This window comes from Podarcis cretensis (assembly GCF_951804945.1).
Source record: "Podarcis cretensis genome assembly, chromosome: 3".
NCBI lineage: Eukaryota > Metazoa > Chordata > Lepidosauria > Squamata > Lacertidae > Podarcis > Podarcis cretensis.
This window is the reverse complement of record NC_137172.1, coordinates 16,594,528-16,611,236: the sequence shown is the minus strand read 5'-3', so window position 1 is coordinate 16,611,236 and position 16,709 is coordinate 16,594,528. Positions and strand designations below refer to the sequence as shown.

Genomic DNA, 16,709 nt, shown 5'->3' with positions numbered 1-16,709 from the left:
TAAACCACCTGCAGGGAACAGGGCGTGTGATAAGTGTGGTGTAGTCACTGCGGCATCTGCACCCCTGCAGTGGGAGGCAGGTAAAACACTGCTCAAATGACAGCAGAGGTGCCAGCTCAGGATCCGTGGATTCTGGCCCAGCTTGGCCACTAGCCTTCCTCACCCCTTGAACACTGTGTTAGAACATTCCACTGGCTACCTCAATGGGAATCCCACTGGCTGTACTTCTGCCTACCCCTTTAGCAAGCTGGAGAATAATGGAAGCAGTTGAACTATTTTGGGTGTGGCAGTGTAGGTGGTGGGGAACCTGCCCATCCAATCCCCTTCCTAATGTAGTGGATCAGGGGTTTGGATTGCAACTTGAATCAGTCTTGTCCGTCGTTTTAAAAGATGATAGCAGGCAAGACAGAGAAGGGATCTTCAGTGTCCTTGATGGCTCATTAAAACTTCTTGTTCTTTTTGTACTGTATTATGGATATAAAAAAGGTAAAGGTAAAGGACCCCTGGACAGTTAAGTCCCGTCAAAGGCGACTGTGGGGTTGCGGCACTCATCTCGCTTTCAGGCCGAGGAAGCCAGTGTTTGTCCACAGACAGCTTTCCGTGTCATGTGGCCAGCATGACTAAACCACTTCTGGTGCAACAGGACACCGCAACGGAAGCCAGAGCGCACGGAAACACCGTTTACCTGCCTGCCACAGCAGTACCTATTTATCTACTTGCACTGGTGTGCTTTTGAACTGCTAGGTTGACAGGAGCTGGGACAGAGTGTTTGGAAGATTTGCCAACGTGGATGCCAATTTTAAAGCTTACAAAAGATCTTAAAGGCATGATGATGCTTTTGCGGCTAGAAATTTCTAATAAAATAAGGGGTGGGGGAAGGAAAAAGTGCTTGATTTGTGCAAGTACCACCCCCCCCCTTTTTTAAGCAAGGCTTGTCTTTAACACTGGGACAAGCAAAAACGTAGGAGAGGAAACCTCCTCTTCCCATTGTTTCATCCATGCCAGAAAAAGCTTTTTTGCTGAATTTGTTTTTAACTACACGATAAAGACAAAGGAGGCACTGTGCCATTAAAAAGGCAAATCAAAACACCTTTCTTTGCAAAATTGCTCCATGCTCAAAAGAATGCCCAACTGTGCAAACACATCAGGTAAGTTCACCATAAACTACACACACACCCAGCCTACATACTACAAACTTTGTAATAATTTATCACCTGTTTTTCCAAGTTTCCCTTTGTCCAGAATATGGGGTTTCCTGAAGGTTTAGATTTATTTTTTCTTGTGCAAGCATGCATCAAGGTCTGGCAACAGCAAAATACAGTCTGTGAGTTAAATCAGCCAATGCTTGCTCAGTGCTTGGTGCAGATTCTTTTCATTTTCTGAGAACTGAGCAGTTCATTGTCGTATAGTGGGTGGGCATGCACCATAGCCCATAAAAAGTGCCTTCCACCCAAGCCAATACAATAAAGCCTGCAGTGTCGGGTGTGTAAAAGGAAACTCAACGGCTGCAGGCAAAGTTCATTTAGCAACTGCCAAACATCAAGGTGGGGCAAAGTTGCCACTGCCCTTTTTCTCTTTTATGCTGCCGCACCTTAACGTAGTAACTTTTCTGGTAACTGAACAAGAATAGGAACACCAGAATGCTAACTATCCCATGCATATTCCTCAAGAGTTGACTGTGTGAGAGCCACATATGAATGATCTATCAAAAAAACCTTGCCGTGTTACCAAAAAAACTATGGTATTTTTCAGTGCAGTCCGTTCTTGCCATTTAGGCAACTCCTGCAGCCAAGCTGGTGCCAAACGTCTTTCTCTGCTTTCCTTTGGACCACATCAATGAGGCTGAGAGGGGAGTCTTGTCTGGGCAGTCGAGGCCTCCATACACACTGACCAGGCTTGCGCCCTAGTGAGGTCACTCGGGTGCTGCTAGCACAGTGCTCTGACTTCACCCCTGGAGGCGCACTCCACTGTCCCTCGAGACTGACAGATGCCAACAACAACCGTCCAAGCCTTCGGATGCCAAATACCCAGCGTTGGGTAAACATTAAGTGAATCACACTTGCACAGGAGAGAACAGGTCCTCGGGAATCCAAACGTCCTTAGAACAAAGGCAGCCAGTTAACTATGCTGAAGGACCTCGCTTCAGGAGGCCAGCACATTTCATCATTCATCATTTTTAATTTGTATACCACCTTTCCATCTTACAATACTCAAGGCAGTTTACAAGCTGAAGAAACAAAAAATGTACATTTTATAACAATCTAATGCAATACAAAAATATGATAATAAAACATAACTTTAAAATAGGCAACCTCCATCAAAAAAGTAATATTCAACAATCATTAGAATAGTATAAAATAATAATATCAACATTTAAAGTTAAACAGAAATCCACTCAACAGTTACAATGATATCTAAACTATAATCAATAAAACAACGGCAAGCCCACAGTACATAAAACAATACAATACACAATGAGAAGCAGAGAGTGGGGCAAGGCAGGTGGAAGGAGGCCTTGCCTGATGGAGTCTCTCCCCTCGTTTGGCCCCAAATGGCTTCATGAAAATAAAGCACCACTGAGGGCGCTAGTGCCTGTTAGGATATTGATGTTCTCGCCTTAAGAGGAACAGATATGTGGAGTTATTGTATGTCACATGTCTGTTTACTTCCAGCACAGTCTGCCGGGAACTTCCGTTGTATATTGCTTTTGCTGTACTGCTGTTTGCTTGGACACGAAGGGAAGCAGACATGTTTTTTCCTTTGTTCCTGAGCTATGCTGAATAAACGCCTGTAAATATTGCCTATACATGTCTCTGTCCGCCACTTCCGTTGTGGAGATTTATTCAATCTGCTGATAAGAGCGTGCTCAGTCTCCAAAGGGTTCGGAGGCTCGAGTCGCTGATTGATGCTGTTCCGAGTACCGGAGTTCGACCGGCTGCCGGCAGGTGGCTGGAGCCAGCTGGGGGCCTGCCAAATGCCCCCGTCTCCCCGGACGCATCCCAACAGTGCCCTGAGTAGGTGGGATATCCTGACTGTTTTGTTCAAGAGGGCAATCTAGGCGAAAGGAAGCACTACAAATTCTTCAGCCAGTGCATACCCAAGGTTTGTCATTGCTTTTCTCCCAAGAAGCAGGCGTCTTATAATTGTGTGACTGCTGTTACCATAGGGAAATTCTTGTTGCTGTGGTTGCTAGCTTCTTGCCCTCAAAAGGGATGGGAAGAGTCATGTAGCATCTCCTCCTTTTGTTTTTCTCCTCTCTTACCCCTCCTGTTTTCTATTTGTGTTCTTTTTGTAAACTTCTAATCTATATCTGCTTCGTCCAATATTTTACGAACAGGGCATATCAATGATTCAATATAAATAAGAGATTTAACCTCCTATAGAATTCCACTTTATCTTACTGGTTTATCGCCTGTTAAAACCACAGACCTGGCTGACTCAGCTCTTGGCAAGTGCAAATCATGATTTGTGGAACACGTTTTATACACTACTGCCCCAACAGACCCAGATCAGCAAGAAGGCTCAACGGTTGCTGAATGTTACCTGGGGCTTTCAGAACAGCAGCTGGGTCCTGCCTCCACCCCTCAGCCACAAACTCTGTATCAAATGATCAACCTTGGACCTACCCATGCAAAACCTAGAAAAGGACTTGCATGTCAGATACTTCTACTGTATCCTGCCCCCATACCCTACTTAAAATGTGGTGTTTTCTTTTATTATCATATGTAACCTAGCACTCCAGGTGCTGGCACTGCTGGTTGCCGAAACTGCACTTTTAACACTGTCAAAAGAGAGCTGAAGGAATCGTTTCTGCAGCTAGTGTCTTAATTCCAGTGATTTCATGTCCCCAGTGAATGATGGTTGTATTCACTGCACACTATGCCATCACACATATTTGCATTTTAGCTCGTGTTCTAGAAGAATGCTGTGGTCTGTGTCTGTGTGTTGCGCAAGATTTTGGGCATGTGAAAGTGTGCATTTTTGCTGCTTCCCCTGCCCCCCCAAAAACACTTCTACATTCTGTTCACCGCAGTAGACACTTCTGCATTCTAATTCCAACATATTTCTGTTCTGGGAGAAGTCTGGAAAGCCACAGAAACCGACTAGAAAGTGAACAGAGAGTCTCTGCTATATAGAGGGCTCCTTCGCTACAGGCACAATAGTTATAGGAAAGTGGGGCATACGGTTCACCATAAATACTTTTCTTGTTGAAAAAAGCAGCAGCCATGGTAGTACTCACCCTTTTTGTTTATGTTTATTTCCTTTGATTCCTCCTCCTGCCTTAGCTGGTTTTTGTTTTCTTGACAGCTGCATACAAGCTGCAGCAGTGAAGAACTCTGAGAATGTACAGAAACCAGAGGGTCATTGTCACACTTTGCTTCTGTTCAAGTATTTGACTCTTAATCAAGCTTGAGTCTGTACTTTCCTTATAAATTTAAACAAGGGTTTAAGTAAGCTTTAGGCTGATGACACACGAAAGCTTGTTTGTCTTGCGATACAGAAAGGTGTGGGATTTTGCTTTCTTTGAACAGGATTCCACCCCAACTGCTACCTTTATTTATCCACAATAACAAGACTTAACTTGCTACATATATTTGGGGAATTCTTGGGTGGTGCAATAAAGTGTGCTATGAAGTAGTGCTCACAGAAAATGAGTAACATTTCTCCTAAGAAATTTCAGTCAAGCCCAGAAGAGCAATTGTTTGGCTAAACTTTAAACACTCCTTGGTCCAATAACGTATTCCTTCCTATAAGGCGGATATATTGAACTGAGATTTTAGCGATCAATTTTTGCATTCTTGGTGATGCCACTCTGTTCGCTAGACCAGAGGCACTAGAAAATTAATACGCTTTCTTAAATATAACCTCCAGGTAGCTCTTTGCTTTTCTTAGGATGCCTGAAAGAGAAATGCAATATCATGCACATGGACTATACATTTTGCCCCATGTATTTGTTACAAGGGAAACTTATTACTGCTACTTAATTCCATACCCTCCAACATTTCTCTGATAAAAATAGGGACATCCTATTCCATTATTATTATTATTATTATTATTATTATTATTACCCCACCCATCTGACTGCGTTGCCCCAGCCACCCTGGGCAGCTTCCAACATATATAAAAACATAATACAACATTAAACATTAAAAAACTTCCCTATAAAGGGCTCCCAGTCTCACCTGTATAGGCAGCCCCCATGACAGCAGGGGATCATTGCCAAACAAAAAACAAGGATACCAAATTCCCCCCAGGTTCTCTGTTTAATTGGATCTTTAATTGGCTTTAAATTACCGGCATGTGATGGGAAAGGGTTGCAACAACGTACTGCTGAATATGCCAGCTACATGGATCAAAGGTTTGAATTAAGATAAGAATTTATTCGGCGTGAGGGTCGTTTGGGGAGAGGGAAGCCCATGGTTTGTTTATTCTAAGTTTCTTTTATATATTTGTGATTCAGCAACCCTCTCCGGAATATAAGATAAAAATATATTTACAAGTGAGGAAGTGATGTTGGAGTAGTATTGATATTAACAAGCAAAAATGGAAACTGTGTGTGATCTGAAATGAAGGACGGAGGGGGAGAGGAAGCTCAAGTAGGTCTGTGTTGGAAAGACATAGTAATTTCTCTCACCTCTGTTTAAAAACAACAGACAAGGAAAAAGAGACTGAGATTTGTGGGTGCTACTGACAGAATGTAATCTAAGATAAAGTTTAATTGGGGCATAAATATCTTGCTGGAAGGAAAAGAATTGGGGGGCTGTGATAAGAATGCTGCAGAGATTATGGGAGTTGGAAAGGAGTATTAAATCTTCAGCACGTACGAAAACTGCCCACCTTTTCCTAGGAAGAGGGGGAAATGGTGAAGATCTGTGACAGAATGGTTTCTAGCAGAATGTCGCCTGTTCTGAGACATCGAAGCGAGGAACGGAGAGATAAGACCTCTGAGAAACTTCGATATTCAGTTCTGCCCGAAGCCACGATGGGAGAAAACAGCAGCTGGGAAGTGAAAGAGACAACACCATATATGGACACAGAAGGAATCTCCATGGTCATTTTCACACGCACGACAGAATAAAGATAATAGTTTGAGTTCTTCACTTGAAGCTTTATAAACTTATATATTGTTCCCAAGAACATTTTAATGGTCTGGCAACCCAACACAAATCTGCTTCTTAGTTTTGGTTCAAGAAAATTGTGTAAACCTCCTAGTAAAAATTCCAGAGCAACATACAACCAATGTGTTTGTCATTCCAGCTAGTAGCCCATCAGATTATTTTTTAAGTGAGAATCTTTATGAAATAGGTTATTTTCAGAAAACTGTTCTTTGTATTTAGTCCTCCTCAGTTTTAGTACAATGAAGGGATTACCCAGAACCTGAAGTGAGATGAAAAAGCAAGGGCATGGGGTTATTTAATTGCTTCTGTCAGTAAGCAGTTGACATATTCACAGCAAACTTGCATTAAAGCCACAGACCTGTGTATTGACAGGCCCTCCATCTCTCTCACACAATTTTATGACTTTACTACAAGATGCAACTTCGAAGGTAGTTCTTCTCCTTCTAAGCATGTCATTTTGCAGCACGTTTGGTGATGCCTATGTGGAATGTTTACTCTTATGAAGAATGTTGTTTGTCTGCTTTTGAGAAGACAATGCTTAAGTCAATGTGAACTTTCATACTGGATATTTTAGGAAGGGGTAGGTGTGCACTTCTTAACAGGTCACAAAAGTGACTTTAGTGACTCATACCGTATCATGAGAGGAAGCAGAAAAGATTGCTATCACAAAAGTCCTGTACACTCAGGAGTATGAATAGAGCTGGTGGCTGTGTTTCAACTTGTTAAGCTACCATGTTGAAATGCAACATGTTCTGTAAATACGTCTTGTTGATAATAATATGCAAGCAATGAGTTCTGCTGCTCGTTTTAGTACTAAATTGCCAAAGCACGAGTAAGACATTGCCATGAGAATATATGTGTACAGTTCCTTTTAGATCAGCAAACTTTTTCAGCACGGGGCCGGTCCGCTGTCCCTCAGACCTTGTGGGGGCGCCGGACTTGTGGGGGGGGAATGAATTCCTATGCCCCACAAATAACCCAGAGATGCATTTTAAATAAAAGGACACATTCTACTCATGTAAAAACACACTGATTCCCGGACCGTCCGTGGTCTGTATTGAGAAGGCGATTGGGTCGGATCCAGCCCCCGGGCCTTAGTTTGCCTACCCATGTAAATTTAGATTAGGATCCAAGTTGTGCATTCAGGGCAAAATCCACTGAAAAGTCCTTTGCAAACTCCATTGGAATGAATAGGAGTGCAACTGTGCTCTTGCCCCCAGTCAGTTCCATAGGATTTGTGAAGGAGAACTTCCCCCTTAATGGTGCGATGAGGCAAGAGCAGCTCAACTGGAATGCAGAAGGAATGGATAAATTCCAGACTAGAAATTATTAAGAATCCTGGAAAACTGGATGGAAGCAAGTGACAAGCAAAAAAGTAAAGGATTAGTTAGTTCAGAGGTTTGAATTTGGGAGTTGTAGCCCCAGGGCAGGCTGGAGGATCAGATCAAGAAGCAGAACAGACCACATGTTATCCGCAAGGCAGGCATGCTTGGGGAGAAGCCAGAAAGTGGTTACTTAAAAGGACATAAGAATCCATCATATTCTTGGATATTCATATTCAAAGATCCATCATAGTCCGGCATCTTGATCAACTCACACTCACATGACTATGGGAACCCAGCCAGCAGGACTTGAATACAACAGCCCTCTTCCCAACAAGGAGTAAAGGGAAATTTCAAATGGAGACAAAATTTACAGGCAGAGGGGGGCACAATGTCAATCTCTGGACATGTGCTTATACTAATGAAGTTGGCCAGGCAAGCAACTTCATCATGTGTGCTTTCCAGTTACTATTTTTTATCTGTTCTCTGTTATAAAAAAACTGGAATAGCACACCTCTCCCTCTGGGAGCAACACTACTGCTAAAGCTAATTTCAGACCAGTGTTTGGCTACTGCTGCCAGATAACTCCCTAGGGAGGGCATGAACCTGGCAACGAAGTGGTGCAGAATAGATATTCCCTACCAAGAAGAATAAATGGATGCTGCAAATATTAAGTACTGAGCAGGATACAGTCAATGGGCAGACCAAATAAAAGAGAGAGAGATTAAGTCATGTATTGTATTAGATGGAGGTGTTTTTGTTGGGAGACTATGCAAACATTTGACTAATATAGAACTGTTCATCAAACCTAGAAAAGAGTTACTGGTAGCTCAAAAGCTTGCAGATTCATCCACTAAAGGAAGTGAACCTGATAGACCTTATTAGAGCATTCATTCATTATTATTATTATTATTGATAAATAATACATACATTGCTTTCCTATTATAATACACAATGGTACAATAAAATGAGTATGAATATAAATCCAACCAACTGCAACAAGGAAAATAGAAGACAATTCAACAATTACAGGAAAGCAAAAACAAAACCAGTGTCAAGGAAAGGTCTCACAAACAGTCAAAATACAATTCTATGGGAGGGGAATAGAAGTATGTTGTAAGGAGGGTTCTCTTGGGCATGGACTACCTTAAGCTCACATTATTGCTGTTCTCTAATCTCTTTCAATGGTTTAAATATGATTGGGTATTAGCAGTGCTTTTTTTAGGGGGTATCCATGGGTACGCAGTACCGGAAACTCTTTTTGTTGTTGTTAAAAAGTGTGGCACTTACTGCCACTTCATGGTGAGTACCAGCACTACTTTTTGTAGAAAAAAAAGCACTGGTATATTAGGAGCACCATGGGCTGCCTAGCCATGACCTATGTGCCTCCTAGAACTCAATGCTCTGGGTCTGGGAGCAGGCAGAGATCTACATCACACAAGTGAGGCTCAGGAACAGCTATGGCTGCCTGTCTGCTCACAGCCTTTTCTCCCCAGTTGCTGTGATGGTCACAGTCACATGTCAGTGAGGAGCTGCAGCTCCAGTATGAATTGAACCTGGGATATTTTACATCCAGTATACTTATTTTATATCCAGTATACATTTTACAGCCGGGACGCAGGTGGCACTGTGCTCTAAACCACTGAGCCTCTTGGGCTTGCCAATCGGAAGGTCGGTGGTTCGAATCCCCGCGGTGGGGTGAGCTCCCATTGCTTGGTCCCAGCTCCTGCCCACCTAGCAGTTTGAAAGCACGTCAAAGTAGATAAATAGGTACCACTCCAACGGGAAGGTAAATGGTGTTTCTGTGCGCTGCTCTGGTTTCGCCGGAAGCGGCTTAGTCATGCTGGCCACATGACCCAGAAAAACTGCGGACAAACGCCAGCTCCCTCAGCCAGTAAAGCGAGATGAGCGCCGCAACCCCAGAGTCGTTCGCGACTGGATTTAACTGTCAGGGGTCCTTTACCTTTTTATACGTTTTACATCCAGTATACTTAGGAAGACCGATTATTGGAAACCACTCTTGCATGGGGCTGGCTGGAAGTTTGCCACAGCCATTTAGCTGACCACTATGACAGCAGGATGCTGGACTCTATGGGCCAATGACCTGATCCAACATGCTCTTGTTCAGTTTTTACGAGAAAATGTGTCATGAAAAAAGTGTGTTGTTTCTGTGTGACCAAATAATACGAGTGAGTAATAGTTTCCTCTGTCTAGCTGACAATGATCATGCTTTGCTTACACTGATGACGAACTCAAGAATCCACCCTTGCCCTTTGCTTCGCCTTTTAATTTCTCTCTTATCTTCCTGATGGTCTCCATTTGCCTGTTACTCCTCCTCGCCTAGCGCTCTCTCTCTCTCTCTCTCTCTCTCTCTCTCCTGTTCAGATTGCCCTTGGGCACTGTATAAAAATAGCTTGCTGAGCTCATGGAAAGTTGTACCTGGTTCTCAGCACTTGGGTACCTCTGCCTGTTCTTCTTGGGTTCTACACACAAGTATATATGAAGTACTTTTTGAAGGGGGCAGATTGTACACTTGTACAAATAATCCGCTTACAGATAATGGAGCAGATAGACGAACTCACTTCATAAAGATTGCTTAACAAACATACTCTTGTGTTCGCCATCACCATGATTTAAAGAGTGGTAAAAAGCTGTGGTTGGGGCTTTGGGGAGCTGTCAATTAATTTTAAAAGTGTATTGGTTTTCCAAGGCCTTCTGCTAACAGCAATTATACTTTCTGATACACACACAACTCCTTGTGCTCTCTTTCTATTCTCATACACTTTTACTAGCATGTACACACAAGAAACAATAAAAGGAGAAAAAGCAATAAATCAAACAAAACAGGTAAAAGGGGGGAGCGAGAAAAGGCAGAAAGTGTCTGCTGTTTCTTGTTCTGATTCCTTTCTAAGATACTTGTCACCAGATAACATGGGTAGCAACAGTATGGAAACTGAATAAGTTTTCCATGACTCTTTCATTGAATAGTTGTGGGCGGAATGGGGATTTTTTATGTTTTTGTTTCCCTGAGGGCTAAATCCATTGGAAGTAGCCATGGAATGCTATTATCAGTATTTAGTATAACAGGTTGTCATTTCTGTAATGCTTTAGTGTAAAATATGTTTTATAATTCTTGGCTCATTTGTGTATCACAATTTTGTTTGTTCCTGGAGTATTTATACTTATTGGGTCTCTGTAGAATTTGAAGCAAGAAGGAAAGGAAGGAATGCTTGTCTCCCATAAATGATTGCAGAAATGAGGGGAAATAACTTTATGGCTTTTGTCACTGCCCAGAGGAACAAGGGACTCTGGGAAGTTGAATCCCTTCCCTTCCATCTAGGAAGAACACATGCTAAGGGAAAGACCAACCTTGCCCCAGTAACAGTAGGGAGCTTGCCTTACCCCACCAGAAAAATTACTGTTCCAACTCCCAGTTACCCTAGGACTGTGAAAACAAGGACACAGTGACGAGAACCTGCTCGCCATCCGTAAATAATCAGTCGCACGCCAAGATGGGTTGAAGAAGTCTGGCCGCAGCTCTCTCTTTAGAAGCTGCTGCTGCCCCAACCTTTATTGTGTGTCCACGAAAAGATACAAATTCAAGGAGAGAGCTTTGCCTCAGTCAGCAGATAAAAGACAATACAATACATTAGTCTCATGTTCTCACACCAGACCACGCAGTTGATCATGTTATACTACGTGGACCAATCATTGGATGGCATGAGCTCTCCATGCGTTGATCATGCTTCCAAGCAATGCTTTCTGCTATGAAATCATCCTTGCAATAATAATCTTTTGCCCATGCTCTTATGGACAAATGACTATATTCCCACAACACAGTGCCCAGAGGAACAAGGATCACTTGCCTTTGTACTTCTGTGAAAGAAAACACACTTGCGAGGCAGATCAGCTGAGCTCGACAAAGCAATAAATGCCTGCTTACAATTCACAACTACGTACATTCCGGCATTACCAAAACAATCTCTCTCCTCTACCTTTTCCCAGCTACTCCACCTTACTTTGTGTGTCTTGTCTTTTTTGTTTGTATGCCCAAGAGCCTATGTCCCCCTTTTTTTATAGACAGTATCTTCCATAAGTACAGTATCTTATTTTATTTTTTATTGGGGTGAGCCACTTTGGAAGACAATTTTTGTCTGAAAAGCAAAAAATAAAAATACAATAAATTCTCGGGGAGAGGATTCATGTATTCAGATACCAAGGATTTCAGGCAGATTCCTCGCAGGTCTCTGGGTCTGGTGTATGCTCACTGCTCCATATTATGGTTACAGCAGTATTGCCAGTAGTAAGTATATGTGAAGGGCAATCCTGTGTCACAAAATGTACTTATTTAAAGCATTTCTATGCTCTTCTTCAGCCAAAAAGGCTTTCGGATCTGCTCAATAAAAAGCAAAGACAGTACCTCAAGCTAAACATTGATGGTCATGTGGCAGAGAGCGCTGATTCATCTGTAGTGCTTCTACTACATGTTTAGGGCAGTGGAGGGAAACCTGTAGTCCTCCAGGAGTCATTTAACAACTTCCACCAGGCCCAGTCAACATGGCCAATATCAGGTATGATGGGCACTGCAGAACAGCAACATGTGGAAGACCATGGGTTCTTCACACCTGGTTTCGAAGGACAGATCTGTCCCTTTTAAAAATCCGCATGGTCTTTGTGGTTGAAACTTGGCAACCAGGGTATGTTCTTTGTACTAAGAACAGGCAGAGATCATTTCTTGTGCTGCTACGAGTTTGAGCTCTATTTAATGGGAGAGGCCAGAGATTGGACCTGGAATGGGAGAGGCATAATGAGCACATCTCTTTCACTGAACTATGGCCCTGCTCCATGTTTTATGGTACCTGAAAGACCAACAATTTGATTATGGCACAGCTTTTATTGTTTCCAAAGCTCCTCCCACAATAATTCTGTTTGTCTTAAAGGTGACACAAAGCTCTTTTGACGTTTGTTCCTCTTTTCCTTTTCCAGTTTGCTAGACATTCATAGACTCACAGAACTGTCGAGTTGGAAGTTAGTATTTCTTTAATATCTGCCCCCCCCCCCCGTTCCTCTATACTGCAAATAAAAAAACCAAGGAAAATGCAAATACGGAACTAGGAACTGGGAACCAACTTCACTCTCCTGTAAAACAGGATAGTTAAAGAGCGTTGGGAGCAGATCTTGACTATGCCCAACTCTGAATACAAAAGAGAGATTAAGGTGTGCAGAATCATTTTCTGCGGCTCTCAAAGCAGATTATGTGTGAGCGAATCTCAGGTTTCCTCCATAAATCTGATAAAGTAAGTTTATTAAGAAAAGCATGAACATACCAATGTAAAGCAGCTTCTTGCAGGTGGATCCAACAATAGGGTGGGAATACAACAGGAATGGCTTGGTATTAATAAGTATAATATTATCTCTTTGTCTGTGGGCCAGGGGTGGAGTACTTAGTCAGCTTTCCATGCCTCAGTAGGTTCTGCTGTCAGGTTAGCACTCCATAGAGACAGGTAGACTTATAAACAGCTTCCTTTTTAATAGGAACAATATATGACAACATAAATTTATTGCTGCTAAGCTAAGCTGAACAGCTCAGGCAGCTTTTTTACTAACTCCAACATTATAGGAGGGAGAGAGATGGGACTACAAGGATTCTGCATGAGGATTCCTCTCCCTGAAACCTTTCTATTCCTGCTAGTCAATACAGAATGATGTAATGAAGAAATAATGCCCGAGTTTGCTTTTTTTTCTCCTCCCTTCCAATTCATTTTTCCTTTTGTGTTGTGCCTTTTAGACTATATGCTTGATGGCAAGGACTGTTTTATCATAGACCTTTGTAAGTCAATCTGGGCCATTTTGGGCTAAAGAGTGGGATTTATGCTTTAAAAAAATAAACATATACAGTATGCAGAGAGACAGAACAAGAGCCATACCTAGTGAGACTAAACTTTAAAAGGGAAGCTCTGGGCCCAATTCAAAGTGCTGGTTTTGACCTGTAAAGCCGTAAACAGTCAGGTATTGCTTAAACAGCAATCCATCAAGGACCACCTCTCAAAAGGTCCATCTCTCTCCATAGGAACCAACTCAGACCTTGTGATCCCCTTAAGAACCAACCAGCCTCTCCTCATTTGAACCAACCTGGACCCTGTAATCATCATCTGAAGCCCTTCTTCTTGTCCCCCCTTCAAAAGATGTCTGCAGGGTGGAAACACGAAAATGAGCCTTTTTCTGTGTTGGTTCCCCATTTGCAATGCTCTCTCCAGGGAAGCTCATTTGGCACCTTCAGTACCTATCTTTAGGTGCCAGGTGACAATGGTTCTCTTTAACCAGGCCTTTGGCTGATTAATATTCCATGGCCTTCAAGTGTGTTCATGGGAGTGGAGTTATTGGTTTTTGTTCTATTCTGTATTCTGTGTTCTCATTTTGTATTTTTAGGTTGGGAACTATCCTGTGATCTTCAGATGAAGGGTGGTATACAAATTCAATAAAGAATAACAGAATAACAGAATAAAATAGAATTTTAGAGTTGGAAGGTACCACAAGGGTCAGTTATGTAGTTTTATTAGTGGACACTAGAAACACTGGTTCCATTAGAAGTCCTTGAAGACACATTTATTACAGCACAAGGAAGAAGCTTTCGATATATGCAGCTCACGATCCATCAACTTTAAAATTTGAGGGCATCCCCTATCCTTTCTGTTTTGTTTTTTTTTAAATAATTTTTATTAATTTTCCAATTTTAATACAAAACAATAGCAACATAAAAACTTCAACAAATGCAAACAAACACACAAATGTAATTTCTTAACCTCATTTTCATAAGCCTCCTTTCTCAGACTTCCCCATACCTCACCTTTTTTGCATCCTTATTTTAAAGTTTTTCAGCAACACTTTAGTTAAATTTAAACTTATTACTTTTCTCAATTTCTCCTTAAGTCATCAAACCATTTCAGCTGCAATTCTGCATCTTCCTTCCCAATGACATTTTAGCACTCCTCAATTTTGTAACAGTCCTTAAGGTATACTTTAAACTTCTTCCAGTCTTCCTCCACCGTCTCTTTCTCTTGGTCACGGATTCTGCCAGTCCCATAAAGTCAATCACTTTCGTCTGCCATTCTTCCAGTGTGGGTAGTTCTTGTGTCTTCCAATACTTTGCTAGAAGGATCCTTGCTGCTGTAGTGGCGTACATAAAAAAGATCTTATCCTTCTTTGACACCAATTGGCCGACCATGCCCAAGAGAAATGCCTCTGGTTTCTTATAAAAAGTACATTTAAGTACCTTCTTAATTTCATTATAAATCATTTCCCAGAAGGCCTTAATCTTTGGGCAGGTCCACCAAAGGTGAAAGAAGGTCCCTTCAGTCTCATTACATTTCCAACATTTATTATTGGGCAAATGATAAATCTTCGCAAGCTTAACTGGAGTCATGTACCACCTATAAATCATTTTCATAATATTTTCTCTTAGGGCATTACATGCCATAAATTTAATACCGGTGGTCCATAACTGTTCCCAGTCAGCAAACATAATGTCATGGCCTATGTCCTGTGCCCATTTAATCATAGCTGACTTAACTGTCTCATCTATTGTATTCCACCTCAGCAACAGATTATACATTCTTGATAAATTCTTAGTATTGGGTTCTAACAGTTCTGTTTCTAATTTCGATTTCTCCACCTGGAAGCCAATTTTCCTGTCTTGTTTAAAAGTCTCCATTATTTGATAGTAATGGAGCCAGTCTCGCACCTTGGACTTTATTTTCTCAAAACTCTGTAATTTAAATTTGCCACTTTCTTGCTCTAAAATTTCAGAATATTTTGGCCATTTAAAAGTGCTTCACCCAGGCAGTCTGTTCCCAGAGTCAGAGACAGCAGAAATTTTTTAATAAATTTTCTCTCATGCAGGTTAAACCAAATTCCCTTTTCTTCCCCCCCTGCTTCTGCTTGCTGGGGGGGGGGGGGAGTTAAAGTTCAATGTCAAAGTTAAGCAGTTCAAAAAGTTCAAAGTTACTTTTCCTTCAGTTGCAGCTTTCTAGTTCCGTTGCTTTAAGAATCATGCAATCCGGGGGAGGCAGACTTCCTTTATTTACCGTCCCCCGATTTCGGCCAAATTTCAAATGCTTTTTTTGTAGTCCCAGTAAGATTTCCAATCCTACTTACGGGTATTTCAATTTCAGTCCAGATTTCAGGAAGGAATCGGCGCTCTCCGCTTATGGCGACGCGGCTTCACTTCACGGGCTGGGTAGCGACTCTCAGCACCGCACGCACCCCGATGCCACTCCGGAGCCTTTAAAAAGGCTCCTTAACAGTAAAGGGGGGCGCAAATGGTGCCCACCGAGTCTCCTTGTTCACAGGCTTCCGTGCCTGTGATTTTAGGGGTCCCCGCTTCGCCGTAGCGGTCAGACCCGAACTCGTGGAGCAGTCCTCCTCCGGAGATCGAAGAGAGGACCACCATTAAGCGCTGGCACCGACCGGAAGTCCCTATCCTTTCTGACTTTCCCCACAGGTGCCCTAAATTCCCTGTCCGTGTTTGCCACAGATTTCACCAGTGCCACCAATTTTTTCAGGCACAATTGCGACAGTTACCAGCAGGCAGGCAGGCAGTCAAAACCTATTGCTTGAACTTCAAATTCTTGCGGGCAACTTCTTGGTTTCTTGTTGGGGTGTGGGGAGAAAAGGGACCGAGAGTTTTCAGTTTGCGCACTGCGCTGCTATCCACCGGGCGAGCCCCAGCCTTCCCCAGTTGGACCAGCACACAGGTACAGTGGTACCTTGGGTTAAGAACTTAATTTGTTCTGGAGGTCCGTTCTTAACCTGAAACTGTTCTTAACCTGAGGTACCACTTTAGCTAATGGGGCCTCGCGCTGCCGCCGCGTGATTTCTATTCTCATTCTGAAGCCAAGTTCTTAACCTGAGGTACTATTTCTGGGTGAGTGGAGTCTGTAACCTGAAGCGTCTGTAACCCGAGGTACCACTGTAAATTGTGAAAACACCACCCATCCCCATTTTTTAAAGTTGCATTCAGACGGCGCTCCAGCAGGATCCACCTGCATTCCCTCAGACAGCAGGTGCCAGGCGCCTCTTGCCTCAGCACCCGCCCCGTCCCTCCAAAGGTGCCTCGCGCCGGAAAAGTCCATATATGGGCCACCGGGCGGGCAGGTGAGCCTCTTTCGCCTCGGCCGCCGGACTCGCCCCGCCCCGCCGGCCGCTCCCAGTTTCGCTCAGGTGGCGCTGCGGGCTATAAGCGCTGGCGGGAGCCCCGAGAGACTCATTT

General features: G+C 42.9%; 1 long non-coding RNA gene across 4 annotated transcripts in view; it reads right to left on the bottom strand.

Moving 5' to 3' along the window:
* Nucleotides 1–16,709, bottom strand: part of LOC307211981 — a 39,733-nt gene that overhangs the window by 2,172 nt on the left and 20,852 nt on the right. Inside the window, exons 1-4 of one of the 4 annotated variants that reach the window (XR_013836680.1) lie at nucleotides 12,769–13,088; nucleotides 11,461–11,595; nucleotides 4,241–6,000; nucleotides 1,215–2,098 (exon numbers count right to left, since the gene is read on the bottom strand). This is a non-coding gene — a long non-coding RNA (uncharacterized lncRNA). Of the gene's footprint in view, nucleotides 1–1,214; nucleotides 2,099–4,240; nucleotides 6,001–11,460; nucleotides 11,596–12,768; nucleotides 13,089–16,521; nucleotides 16,662–16,709 lie in introns of those variants that run through there. The other 3 variants (XR_013836679.1, XR_013836681.1, XR_013836678.1) reach the window with 3 other exon arrangements.